Raw genomic sequence first — 13,399 nt, forward strand, 5'->3', positions numbered from 1 at the left:
GCTCACACAGCTTCCTGTCTGTCCATCCATCCATCTATCCCCCCAGAATTAGCTTTCACACAAAACCTTCCATGGTCCAAGACTAACATTATGATGGTGAAATCACAGTGTGCACCTGCACCAAGGAAAAGCCACTACTGATGCAATGAGTGGAGGCACAGACAGTGACACCAGTTAGGAAAAAGTGATTCAAAGGCGATGGATCACCACCCAGCACTAGAAACCACCTGCAGGACAAAGGCAAAACCATAGCTGAGCAAAGAGTACCTGCTTTTTAGTTCAAAGACAAGCCGGCCTGAACATCCAGGTTATCTTGCAGGGGAAAGCAGTGTGTAGGTGAGAGGAAAGGGGGAGTTGAGAGAAGAACAGATGGACACGCATGTCTTGCTGGGTCTCAGTGTCAGGACCTGTCCAGGGCTCCTGCCCACCCCAGAGAGAGACAGTGCTCCCAGGAACCCCAGTCCACACAGAACCAGCTTATTCCATGACAGATAGCACAGCCAGGGTGGAGCAACCAGGGAGAAAGAAAACAAATTTGATTGCCAGTATTGGCCCCCTAAACAATGGATGACCAGCCACAACATGCCCAGCCACTCCAATCTCCAAAGCCAACAGGAGGGCAAGAAAATTCTCACAAAAATGAGTTTACAAGTTGCACTATGATACCTGATCAACACAGAGTGAGGAATGATACCAACTGAATACTTCCCACATCCTGAAGCATCACCACAAGATTCTTCTTAGTGTTTGAACATTAAAGCTATCATAGGCTAAAGTGGTATTGCTGTGAGGTTAAAAGGCAGAGCAGGAATTAACTTTTTGGCAATATCATGTTCACTTGATGATAGAAGGTCTTTGGTATCTCAGACATGTGTTTGGCAAAATCATACATCTAAATGGACTTTTTTTTTTTTTTTTTTTTTTTTCCCCCCAGAATAACCATCTTTGTTGGAGCTTTGTTGCCACAATAGCTGATGGTACAGAAATATTTGTGTGAATGCAAGCACTGGAAAGGCAGAGAAAAAAACTTTACCATTTAATCTGTCAGGAAATTTCTATAAAGATGCCACGTAGAACAACTGCAGAAGAAATTTGCCTTTTTTTCTTGTTATGGTGTGACACAGTGTTGGGCCATGCTGGCTTTGGCTGTAAGCTTATCAACAGTATCTTATCCTTTAGGAATCTCTGCTACAATTTTGGTTGAAGTACCTTTCTGGAAAAGAGGACTCTTGAGAAAGAAAAGCACTTGTACAAGATGACCTAATAGTTGAATAATCTTTTTCCTTTAGGCAATGCATGAAAGAACATGAAAGCTACCAAGCAGGGTGGTCAGAAATAACTGGAAATACGTGTCCTGAAGGGTGGTATGGGATAGATCCCAAGGGTCACTCAAAAACACACCGCCAGTTATTTGCCCCTTCTAAACCTGGGGGTCTTTGGAGATTCACACTCCCCTTTACTTTATTCTCTTTGAGACACACACAGATTCATTTACACAAACATAGTGACAGGATCTACACAGATATGTACCACTGATGGAAAATAAATAGCAGTATAGAAGCCCTAGAGATCCAAGAACTTTTCTGTTCTTATTTGAGGGTCTGTTACTGAACTGACAGACACTCCCTTCAGGTATCTACCATACATATGTTGCCCAAAGACGCACACATTACACTCCACTTTGTTGAAGACATGTTTCCTCAAGTTGTCTCTACAGAGTTAATTCAGCATATAATGACAGTGGACTGTAAAGACCATTACTTAGGACAATATTGCTATACATTTTGTTTAAAGGAGCCTTGTTATCTCACTGCCAAGGAACACGTAAGCAAATCATCGTTCATTAGGGAAGCCTGAGTAACTTCGTAAGCTCTAGGACCCAATTTTGATTAAAAGTCTGAAGTTACCTCTGGGCACATATCCAGTGTTTCTTCAGATCCGCAGCAGCATAGAAAGAGTAGTTTTTCCTGAAGTTACTTGTGTATTCTTCTGCTGTTTGGTTGTGTATTTAAATAAAGAAATTCACATGAACCTAATACCTGAGAAGTCACTTTCTTAATAAAAAACAATAATAGGAAGTAGGTCAAATGCCAGTCTCACAACTTCATTGACTTTTGTGTGGGTTTAGTGATCTGCTAAGGACAAAAATTTGGCTCCATACTCCCAGAGAGGGTTATGGTTAAGAAATCTGAAACTGTGTAACCTTTGTGCAACCGTCAAGTGTATAAGTAATAGAACTGCTGGTGTACAAAGTGTTTTCGGACTATGCCCATGAGTCTGGTTGTCAGCCTTTTCAGAGAAAAAACTTTGCCTCATTCCTATCCTTGAACTGGAATGCAGAAAAATACCCCACCCCCCCCCCCCCCCGAACAGACTGCCTAGGATATGGGGTAGGATTAGGGCAAGGGGAGTCAGACTCAGGCTTTCCTGAGACAGATTAGCAGCATCTTCCCCCATACCCTTACAAGTGATCTTGGTAGTTTGGGGGATCAGAAGGCTTGTGTCATTTACCAGATGCATTAGGGAGGGAGTCAGAGCAGCCTGCAGAAAAACTGTATTGCAGGAGGGAAGCTGGCTGGCCTTCATGGGAGCAAAGGGGTAGACAGCCTGGAGACAGCTGCAGGGGGAGATCTGTGCTGTGGGACCACTGCACCACACCTGAGTCAAAGGAACTACAGGAATAGCTCTTGGGAGCAGGACCCCAGGCTGGCTGTTAGTGGCTACCATAACATCAGGGAGGGAAGGTACCTGAAGCTTTTAAGCAGAGGGGATTTGTGGCTTCAGGGAAGAGGGCAAGGAAAGACAAAGGATGAAATCTCACCTCAGGTGCAGTGAGACTGACAGCTCTCCAGTTTGGAATTAAACAACTGACAATGTGCGCTTGCAGCCCAGAAAGCCAACCATAGCCTTGGCTGCATAAAAAGAAGCGTAGCCAGCAGGTTGAGGGAGGTGATTCTGCCCCTCTACTCTGCTCTTAGAGGGAGTACTGGGTTCAGCTCTGGAGTCCTCAGTACAGGAAAGACATAGACCTGTTAGAGTGGGTCCAGAGGAGGGCCACAAAAGTGATCAGAGGGCTGAAACACCTCTGCTCTGAAGGACGGCTGATATAGTTGGGGTTCAGCCTGGAGAAGAGAAGGCTCTGGGGAAATGTTATTGTGACTTTTCAATACTTAAAGGGGCTTATAAGAAAGATGGGGACAGACTTTTTAGTAGGGTCTGTAGTGATAGGACAAGGGGTAATGGTTTTAAACTAGAAGAGGTAGATTCAGACTAGATATGAGAAAGACATTTTTACAATGAAGGTGATGAAACACTGGAATGAGTTGCCCAGAGAGGTGGTAAATGCCCCATCCCTGGAAACATTCAAGGTCAGGCTGGACGGGGCTCTGAGCAGCCTGATCTAGCTGAAGATGGTCTTGTCTCTCCTTGGGGGCAGTTGGACTAGATGACCTTAAAAGGCCCCTTCCAACCCAAACTATGCTATAATTCTATGATTCTATGAGCCAGAAATCCTGTAACAACAAAACACCTGAAAGCCTTGCAGGGGAAAGATTTGGGTCTGACAGGTCTTAATTAGTCTGCAAAGCTGAATAACTCAAGACTCTCAAAAAAGAGTTGTTTAGGTAGTCTTAAAGTCATCTTAAAGTTTGCCTGAATTACAGTGAGACCTGAAGAGAATGTAAGAGACAACTGCTACCCCTGGGTCAGCCCACCATGAAATGCTTTAAAGGTGAATAGTCTTCCATGTGTGAAGGCAAAGTTTTCAAAATAAGCCCTTAATCTCTCTTGACGATCTCCTAAAAGACGTAGCCAGTGCACATACTCAGTGCAGTGAGGTATGAGTACGCTCAGGAATTAGTTCAAACCTTGGTTTGGGAATTGAACCAAGGCATAGAATTGAGAACCCCAGACACAAGAGTAGCATCAAGAAGACCACGTGCACAAGCATAAGTGCATCCTCATGGAGGGACAGACAAAGAACAGACAATGCTGTGTCTCAAATGCCTTCGCATCTGACTGGCAGAAGGTGTATCTCCAGTCTGAGGTGTAGACAGTGATATACTACTCTGGCTCATGTCATGTCTAAGACACAGCGGCTTGGACAAGGTCTGATGAGGATACTATAGATATGTGTCCTAAGAAACAAATATAAGAAGGCCCAGGAGCAAACCTGACCAGCAGACCCTTAGTCATGGCTTGTTAAGTCATGTTCTTGCTCTGTTTTGGTCTACTGCAAACAACTGTCCCCAAGGTTTGGGGTAGAGATCTCTCCCACAAGCTGGTATGAATGAGACTGCACTAATTTTGGTTCCTTTCACTCTGCACTGCACTCCCAACCTATCCCAGCTGGTCTTGTACCTTTAAATATTTTCATATCTCCTCATGCCATTTATCAGGGTATGAAACAAATGCCCTCAGATGGACTACATGCTCCAGTAGAACATAACGCAATCCTCACATTAGTTCATTCACTCTGAACAGAAAAAATGACAGCTTGCAGTCGGAAGGGCATTGAATGGCTTACACTCTGCTGACTAGGAGTGTGGATGTCTCTCTACATCTGCATCTGCAGGCTTGCCCTTAAACAGACAGAGTTACAAGGCCCTTTGGAAAGAAGAGATGCAAAGTTGCATGGAGGTGGTACAAGTCTCCATTGGTTCTGACTCCCTCTCCTTGCAGAAGGCAAATGCATTTCCTGCAACTTTGAGGATTTCTCCCTTATGAAGAGACATCAAAGTTGGCAATTCAACTTCATGTTTTCTAAAAATAATTTAAAGGAGTTATTTCCCAACTTCCCCTACTTTCCTGATGCCCCACATCAAGGACAAGACCTTTGACAAGCAACAAGTCATGGGAGATACTGGCAATTTTCCTGTTCTTAGTGAGGAGAACCATTTCTTTAATGACAACCACAATGAGGCCAGGACTAGTTCCTTCTTAATTTATTTGTCACCGAGTGCAGCACTCAGAAAATATATGTTGTGATGCCTAGTGCATTCCTGTGACAGGTATATCAACTCCCAGTCACGTGGTAAGAGCTTTACAGAAAGATTGCAGTGTATGTGTTCTGAATTGCATTATTATGCACATACTCACACACGTAAATACATTGCATTGTTTTTTGTGATCATAATCAAGCTGTCTATGCAAAGCAGACACCAATCTCACATTCAGGCACCAGGGCAGAACTTCCATCACAAAAACAGATCAGTCAGGTGTTGTGTAGGGTTGCCAGGTTCCCAAAGGCTGTAGCTCTAACAGTTGGTGTCTCAAAAACACTTTGCTTCCACCTTTTGTGCACTGCTGCCTGTATATGTGTTTACATGCAGAGAGCATGTCCTGTGTAAGCAAGCACTGTGAAAGGGAACATATCCATTACGTGAGCACATACATCCAAGTGCAGATGATATCTATCTTCTCGTTTATATAGAAAAACAAGTATCATTAGGGCCACTTTTTGACTTCTAACTAATAAAGTATATTTATAAAGTAGCAAAGAGCACCAAGGGAATCTCTACCCAGTGGAATGGAGAGTAACATTTTAGGTCTTTCTATTACTTATGTAAGAAACACTGAAGATGTGCTCCTAAATAGATGAATTTGAACACAGGTAAAGAATGATGTTTTATGGACCATTCCTTAATTTCTGTAAAGTTTAAGTGAAGATACCTTTTTTACTTGTTGAACTCTTTTCTCCTCATATATACATTTTTTTTTAATTATTTTACCCAAGTCTATGCATAGTTTCCTGCAGCAGAAAGTGACTGATTTGAATACACCTGCTTGCAAACCTTGAAGAGCTGTAAAGCCAGTAATTTCTCTTTTTTTTTTAAAAAAAAAAATTATTAGATCTGACTGAAAATATTCCATTGAGACTTTTTCCCCCCCTTTTTCCTTTATTGGAACAGCTAAGGGCATGTAAACACACATGAACATAACTATGTTCAACTCTTTGCAAAAGAAGAGCCTTAGAATTCTTCCTGTGAAAGCATGAGAATCCCATACAGCTAATTCTTATATACATGCCCATATACCCACCAGAAGCTTTGGCTCATCCTCTTTACAAGCAATTAGTCATTTGAGCCTTTTGATGAAATGATCTGTGAAAGATTAGTGTTCCAAAGCCCAAATGCTTTAATAGAGATTTAGCTGTATCTTTTGGGTAAGTGCCAAAGTGATGGATGGAGTTATCTCAAATGACATTATCTCCAAGTGAAAACACCAACTTTTTGGTACACTAAGCAACACCAAATTGGCCAGGTAATAGTTAAGTGGTATTAAAATAAAGGAGCTGATACAAGCAAAACCCCAAAAAGTACTGAGCTTGCATTTGCCCTTTGGGAGGACAGTGCAGAATCCAAATGCTTGAGGAACTGAGGTTTAAAATATAATCAAGTCAGAGGTATTATATTGGGTATTTCTGGTGCAGATCAAAGGGAATTCTAAAGACCTCAATTAATCCTTTATCCCAGCATGATGCTTGCCCCCACATAAGCAAACTCCTGTGGGCCAGTGTTCATTACACTAAGGTAGTATCTTTTTAACAGCCAGTTCACAGCCACTGCTGAGGATGTGCAGGAAAGCCCATGAAACATGGATTATTTGGTATGAAATGGTACTTAAAGATTAGATATTCTTTCCTAAACTGCTCCATACTTTGTCCAGTTCTTATTAATATAGACACATGCAATTCTCTTTCATATCCCTTTTCTCTCTTGGAATTCAATCCCCTGTGGAGATGGTGTGCAGGTTGTAGGCAGGTAGGGCTAATGAAGATGAGAGCCAGTGCAAATATATTGTTACTCAATTTCTGTTGTATAAAAGAATCTGTTTTCCTGTGTAAACTCATGAAGATGTCCAGAGATGGGTCCTGTGCATGAGCACTTCCTTCACTGGGAAGCGGCTGTGATAGGTGTGGCACACCTATGGGAGCAGAAAGCAGGGGAACACAGTAAAGATGCCATTCAAACACGTGTGATAACATGCAACCTCCCCCCAACACTTCCCTCTCACCGCACGAAGTGGAGCAGACTCCCCAGTTCTCCCTGCCCCCTGGCAGCACATACCAGCCCAGTGGCGTGCCCCTACAGCTCCAGCTGCTGCTTCTGGCAGGACCCCTTACCTACGGTCTGAGCAAAGGTAACCCCAGGAGACAGCAGAAGAGGCTTGGCACAGCCTTGGCTGAATTTTCCTTGTGTTCTTGCAGATATTTTGTATCCTGTCTTTCTCTGGAGTAGGCAGAACACTGCCCAGCTCAATCTCACAACAGGCAGTCCCGGGGCCTGTCCTCATATTGGTAATGAACGTCTCCTCAGCCTTTGAGGACTACATGTTCTTGTCATAAGAATCAAAACATTTGAGTCTCTGCTAAATTAACACTTAAAGAAAATAATATATATATATTTTCCCTTCTTTCACTGTAGTACAACTATCAGAACAGAGAAAAAGGTGCCCTATCCCATGTGAACTGTCAGAGACCGCTGTGAGCCAGAGTTTGGTGATTTCTGATATATAAATTACTCTATTGCTTCCAAGCCTTAAAACTGTATTCACAAACACTTCAGGGTTTGCATACATTAATTTTCTAGATCCACAGATTTCAGTCTCTTGCAGGTGTCCTCTCATCTTTGAGGACGTACCTCCATGCTTGCTACCACCACAGGTCTAGGGGCAGGGCTGCTCATTGCTGTAGTTCAGGAAGGCTTGTTCTGTCTTAAAAAGATGCAAATTAGTTAATCAGCATTGGAAGTTGGACAGCTAGTTATAAACTTCTTTACATACTCTTTGGCTTTCTTGCACTATCCGCATGAGACAGACAGATCTAACTATGATAAAAAAACCTGACCTAAGGCATCAAAGACATCGTTGTTGATTGAACTAAGACTGGAGCGTCAGAAGAAGTCTGGGGTGGGAGGAAGGCTGCAAGAGCTGCATCCTTAGCTGATGTCATGTCATCGAACCCGAGAAGAAAGCCTAGTTCACATACAACCCGTTGTATAGGCACACTCTAGCTGCCAACTTTAAACCCCAAGGATTTATTTTAACTGCCTCTCCGTTATTATAGGCTCTGTAAAAGCACACTCTGTAATGGGATCCCTGAAAGAAACTCCAAAGGGAGAAAAATCCCAGCATATTTTTGCTTGCATTCGCAGACACAGGCAGAGATCAAGCAGGCCATATGGTCTAACTTTGACACCTCTCATCCATCAAACCAGTTAGTCCCTCTAGTACTTCATATACAAATCAGAAAAACCACAGGCTGGGCAGACATGAAGCTTCCTGCCCAGGAATGTTTGGGCTGCAGAGGAGTAAATCCTGGCAGTGGGCAAGCAAAAGTTAGCACTTGAACAGAAGTCTGAGATGTGGGGCTACACTTGCCATTTGAAGAGTTCAGTGTTTTTAAGTATGCCTGAGAAGAAACAGAGGTCAAACATCTTTCAGGTATAGCAGTATAAATTCACTGACAGCCCTGGGTTGTGCCAATGTAACCAAGAACAGCCTTCTAATTATACATGCTAAATAGTGCAACTAAAGGCTTCACTCATCCTCACTAAAACTTAGAGAATACCAGCTAAAAAGTCTGTTTGTTTCTAAATGGGATGGACTTTCTGGGTTATTTGTCATCACATGTGGGACACTAACAGAACTGCTAGTAATTTTTGCAATTATAATATTATCATTTTACCTGGAATTTCTTAGAGGACCCCAACGCTCAACTTGCTTTCTGGTGGAGGGGAATTACAATCAGTCCACTTAGGTATATTTTGATGCAGTTCATCAAGACAGAAACTGCTTTTTTTGTTGTGTTCCCAACCTAAGAAGTCTCATCAGTGGGCTCTGTCAAGTATCATCACACACAGGTGGGAATAAGATCTGATTAATCAGCTTGTAGATGCCTTCATTTAATAGTTTGCACAGTATATTCCAGTAAAAGGATACCTGAGTTTTTACAGGAATTGGGAAAATAGTACTAAGTCAAAGTTAAAACTGAACAACAAAATCCTACCCAGTAATTTTTTTTTTTTTTACTAGATGTCATCCAGAGGTCTGTTCCCATCTAAATTATTCTGTGCTAATAATTTCTTCTCTGTGGTTTGGGTTCTGCTATACACATTCCAAAACACAGATGAAAAAGCATGGTGTTTCAGCCTTACTCATATCCTTTAGCTCCTCACCCAAAAAAGCTCTATCAAAACTAGAAAGATTTTTGATGGAGTAAAATCCCACTCAAGGTGAGTAAGGGTGCTGCAGAATCCAGAATTTGCTTTATTCTGTAAAAATGCAGATATGCATATCTGTGCACCACTCCATGCTCTGTTTGGAGACTGGCAAGATGAAAGCAGGTGTGTGTTAGTTACCTTTCAGGTACGGTCTGTGACTAAACATGTTTCCCCAAAGAAGCCAACCCAGTTTGCCATGAGTTTGTCATGCCTGTTAGCCATGACTGCAGCAGAGAGACATCTTTTGGGTTTGATCCAACACCAGTGGAAATTGGTGGGAAAAATTACCCACTTCCAAAGGTGTTCTGAGAGAGTTTTCTGCTCCTGTGTGGTATGAATAATATTTGAAGTATCACACTTGAAGCAGATAATCATTAGGACATTCATCGCTTTTTTGGCTGTACAAGAAGAATACAATCTTTTGGCATTTATTTAATAAATCGTAGCTGGGTTGGGGAAGGTATGAAGGGAAGGACACAAAGAAATACCAGATGGGAGAAGTGGTCAGAAATTAAGAATTTCTTCAAAATTGCCATTGGAATTTCTTTCTGCATATGAAGAGAAGTGATCATATAGTTTTTGCCCTTGTGCTTCTGTTGAAAATTTCCCTTTTAAAGCGCCACTTACTTCACAAAAGGGAGATGCTTCACAGGAAAAAGCCAGGACCAGCATGAGCAGGAAAAAGGTGAGAATGAGCAGGACCAGCTGTTCAGACTTGCACAGCAAAAAACCCCAAAACAAAACCCAAATAAGACACACGATTAAATATGTGAGAACTGGCTCAGCTCTTTAATAGGTTGTTTGGATTAACATACCCACAAGGAAGAAAAAGACACCATTTGTGTTTGCAGTGCAAGTGCTCAACTTTCCTTAGCCTCGCGCTGCTTCCTGAGAAAGGATGTCTCCACAGCTACTGTAGATGTGGCAAAGCGCTCAATCTGGAGAACGTTGAGGGAGATCTGCTGAGATGGAAAGGCCTGAAAAACAAGAATGAGACAATGACACAGTGGCCCTGTCCTGGTCTCACAGCTACATGCCCCAGATTTCCTCTGCCGAGCAGTAGAGCACCCGAGGTCACCCTCCAAATGAATTAGTCACCAAAACAATTCAAGACAGTAAGCAGGAAGTTGCCCATTTCAACAATCACTTTAAAAAGGGACAGGCCGTTAATCCTGTCAGAGGCATCCTTTCCTTTTGTGTAGTTTTGCCATGACTCCACACACTGCTGTAATCTGTTGCTCACCACTGTCAAAATGAATTTAAAATTTTCATGTAATACAAAAAGGCCAATCTGTGCTACCTGAGAAGGTCCTCAACAGGCGGCAGGTGCACAGCACTGTGTTATGTGAAACTTGGCCATTCAAGCTTTGAAAAAAATCAATAGATAAATGAACAACTGGACATGGATCAACTTGGATCAACTCTGCCCCACAACTACCATTGTCCCTCTGGGGCAGATAAGGCTGGTCAGGTGCTGCTGAGCAGCCCCAGGGGGCATTGACCACTCAGGTCCTTGTTATGCAGATCCTAGAAGGCAAGTGACGCTGTGGGTGGTATCTCTCTATTTGCTTTCAGGTCAATTGAAGAGCAGCATAGGCCTCTGCTCAAAAGTTAAGGCTATCTGAGCGAATGCAATTGTAATTCACTATCAAATCTATAATTCTTCAGGAGCTACCCATGAATATATCAACATATGGTATCAAACACTGAGGCGTTATTACTATGAATCTTCTAATGCTGCAGTCAGAAGTATTTTTTTCAGTAAGTATAAGGTGTACCATTTTTTCCTCACAATTTCATGTACAGGAATCCCACACAGGCTTCATCCAGACCTTCCACACTCTGCAAAATTCAGAGATGCTAAATTAATTGTATGTAATATTCTGTCAGAACGCATTACCTCTCTAGCATTTCCCCTCCATGTTGTTGATGGGAGCCCAGCTCTACCACACCAGAGCCTCTCCAGCTGCCAGCTACAAATGGCACTTGTTCCCAGATGTCCTCTTCTCCACTTGGACTTTTCCAGTGGCTGAGCACAATCTTTTCTTCTGGCTCTCCTGAAGCAAGAGATGAGGCTTTTCACATCCTGAGCAGGTATCCAGAGAGGTTCTTCCCAGCAATTTCAACAGCATATTTTTCATCAGTGGTTTTTTTCCCCATAGAGTTGTTCATCTACCTCTTCTACTTGGATTTTTCTTTTTCTGGACTGTTGTACATTTTCTGACATCAGAACCCAAATGGAAATAATCACTGAGCTATCTTAGTTCAGCACAAAAAGATGACTGCTCAGATCCAAACCAGTTTTGAGAAGGAAGTTTCTCTGAGTGCATGTTTACAATGCTTTCTGACAGTGACTACAGAGTCACTAATTATCATCTTCCTTTGTATCAGCAGTCTGCAGAAACAAGCTCTTTAGGCAGTGATGGGATTTCTCCTGTGTTGTGGTCCTGAGTGTGATTAAATATATTCCTGGAGCACCGTGGCCTGACGTTTTTTCAGAAAAGCAGCCAATGATCTTGAATGTCCCATCTGAGACATGTGACTTCCAGAGGGGAATGTCAGGAATTTCTGAAGAATCAAAACCCCATACCCAGCATATGTTTTGAACTAGGCACCCAAAACAAATGGTCACTTGGAAGTAGGTTACTGTTTTCTGAACACTCCCAAATATCTCTGAATACTCTGATGAAGAAGTGATGCATCCACCAGAAAACTGCAAACTATTTAGAAATAATAGGCACCAGAAAAGAACATTATTAAATGACTATTTGATATCCAAATGTAAAGTAAAAAAATAAAAAAAGAAAAAAAAAAAGAAAACAAAAGCGTGGCAAGGCCAATATTGACTCTTAAAATAGGAAAACCTTCCAACTCACCCGGTTCAGCGTTGTGTCCCTGGCAGAGCTGGGGTTAAGAGTGGCCCAGCCAGAGGTACAACACCAGCTCCCAGCAATCAGCCACGTCAGTATTTGCTGCCAAAAATCTCCTCTGGGATCACTATGCCTATATATGTGCTATTCTGCCTAGAAGGCCCCTAGTAAAGGGCTGAGATAGAGCACTAGAGAGAGGAGGAAGGGGATGCATCACATTGACAACCAGAGCAGGACACGATACCTGGGCTCCACCAACTGGTTACGGACTTCAGAAGTTTGACCTTTTATTTTAACTGTCGCTGACTCAGGCCTTACGCTCACAGTTCAGCACCGGCTGAAAGCAGGCTCGGACTGCACGAAAGCTAAAACCGGAGCCAGGGAATTCTTGCCCTTGGTATGAACAGCTACCACAGCAGCTGGCCGAAAATATTATAATACATGGGAATCTGGCAGGTGGCTCAGGGCTGCATAGCTTTTGGGGAAATATTCTGTATTGCCCCAGAAAGCAGGAGACAAGAGAAAACACATTTTGCACATGCTGCAAAGTGATAGATGAAAGATTTAAGTAACGTAAAAGATACCATCCATGTTTAATGTTAAATACAAAGCCCATAAATTACTACAGAGTCTTCCCATGTCCTGAGAGCAAAGCAAGATAACTCTCAGGGAAGGGATACCATGTACATACCACAAGTTCTCCAGATGACATAACAGTTCAACAGGAGATCATGCTGCTGCAAATACTAGAGGAGGCACTTAGTGGTCTGTAGGCTCTGGAGCCCTGTTAGCAAGTGCTGTTTTCCGTGCAGAAAATGAGGAAGGACCTCCTGTACGGGCCGGGTTACCTCATGTCTTTTCAATGTGGACAACAGCTTTTGAAGCCTTGTCTTGACTTCTCAGGTAATCGTATTTCTCTGGAACCATTTTGACACTTGCAGGTGTTGATCTAATTGTGGATAATATAACAAGTTGGATTAAAATTCCTTGAGCTGAAGACAGGGCTCCAGTCCATCATAGAAAGGATTTCTTTCCCCCATCCTGCTACATACTTCTTCCAGAGAACTGTAAATGCTTTCGAAAGGCAAAATGAAAAATACTGATAAAATCCATCAATTTGTGAAAAATTCTCTCCAGAACAAGTTTTCAGAAGTTCTGGGATATTTGGCTGGCAGTGAAGATGTGATGCTTACAATTTAATACAACGATACACATGAAATCAGCATGACACCATAATGTTTTGTGCTGGTACCAGTCCCAAGAAAAATCAACCTTCTACAGTCCTCATTCTTTTGAACAGAACATTAA

General features: G+C 42.4%; 1 long non-coding RNA gene across 1 annotated transcript; it reads right to left on the reverse strand.

Moving 5' to 3' along the window:
- Positions 1 to 9,982: 9,982 nt before the first annotated feature.
- Positions 9,983 to 12,458, reverse strand: LOC141953034 (uncharacterized). Its single transcript, XR_012631840.1, has 2 exons — positions 11,122 to 12,458; positions 9,983 to 10,198 (listed from the first exon to the last, which is right to left on the reverse strand). It is a non-coding gene; the product is annotated as an uncharacterized LOC141953034 (long non-coding RNA).
- Between the last annotated feature and the right edge of the window lie 941 nt (positions 12,459 to 13,399).

This window comes from Strix uralensis, chromosome 1 (genome assembly GCF_047716275.1).
Source record: "Strix uralensis isolate ZFMK-TIS-50842 chromosome 1, bStrUra1, whole genome shotgun sequence".
Lineage (NCBI taxonomy): Eukaryota > Metazoa > Chordata > Aves > Strigiformes > Strigidae > Strix > Strix uralensis.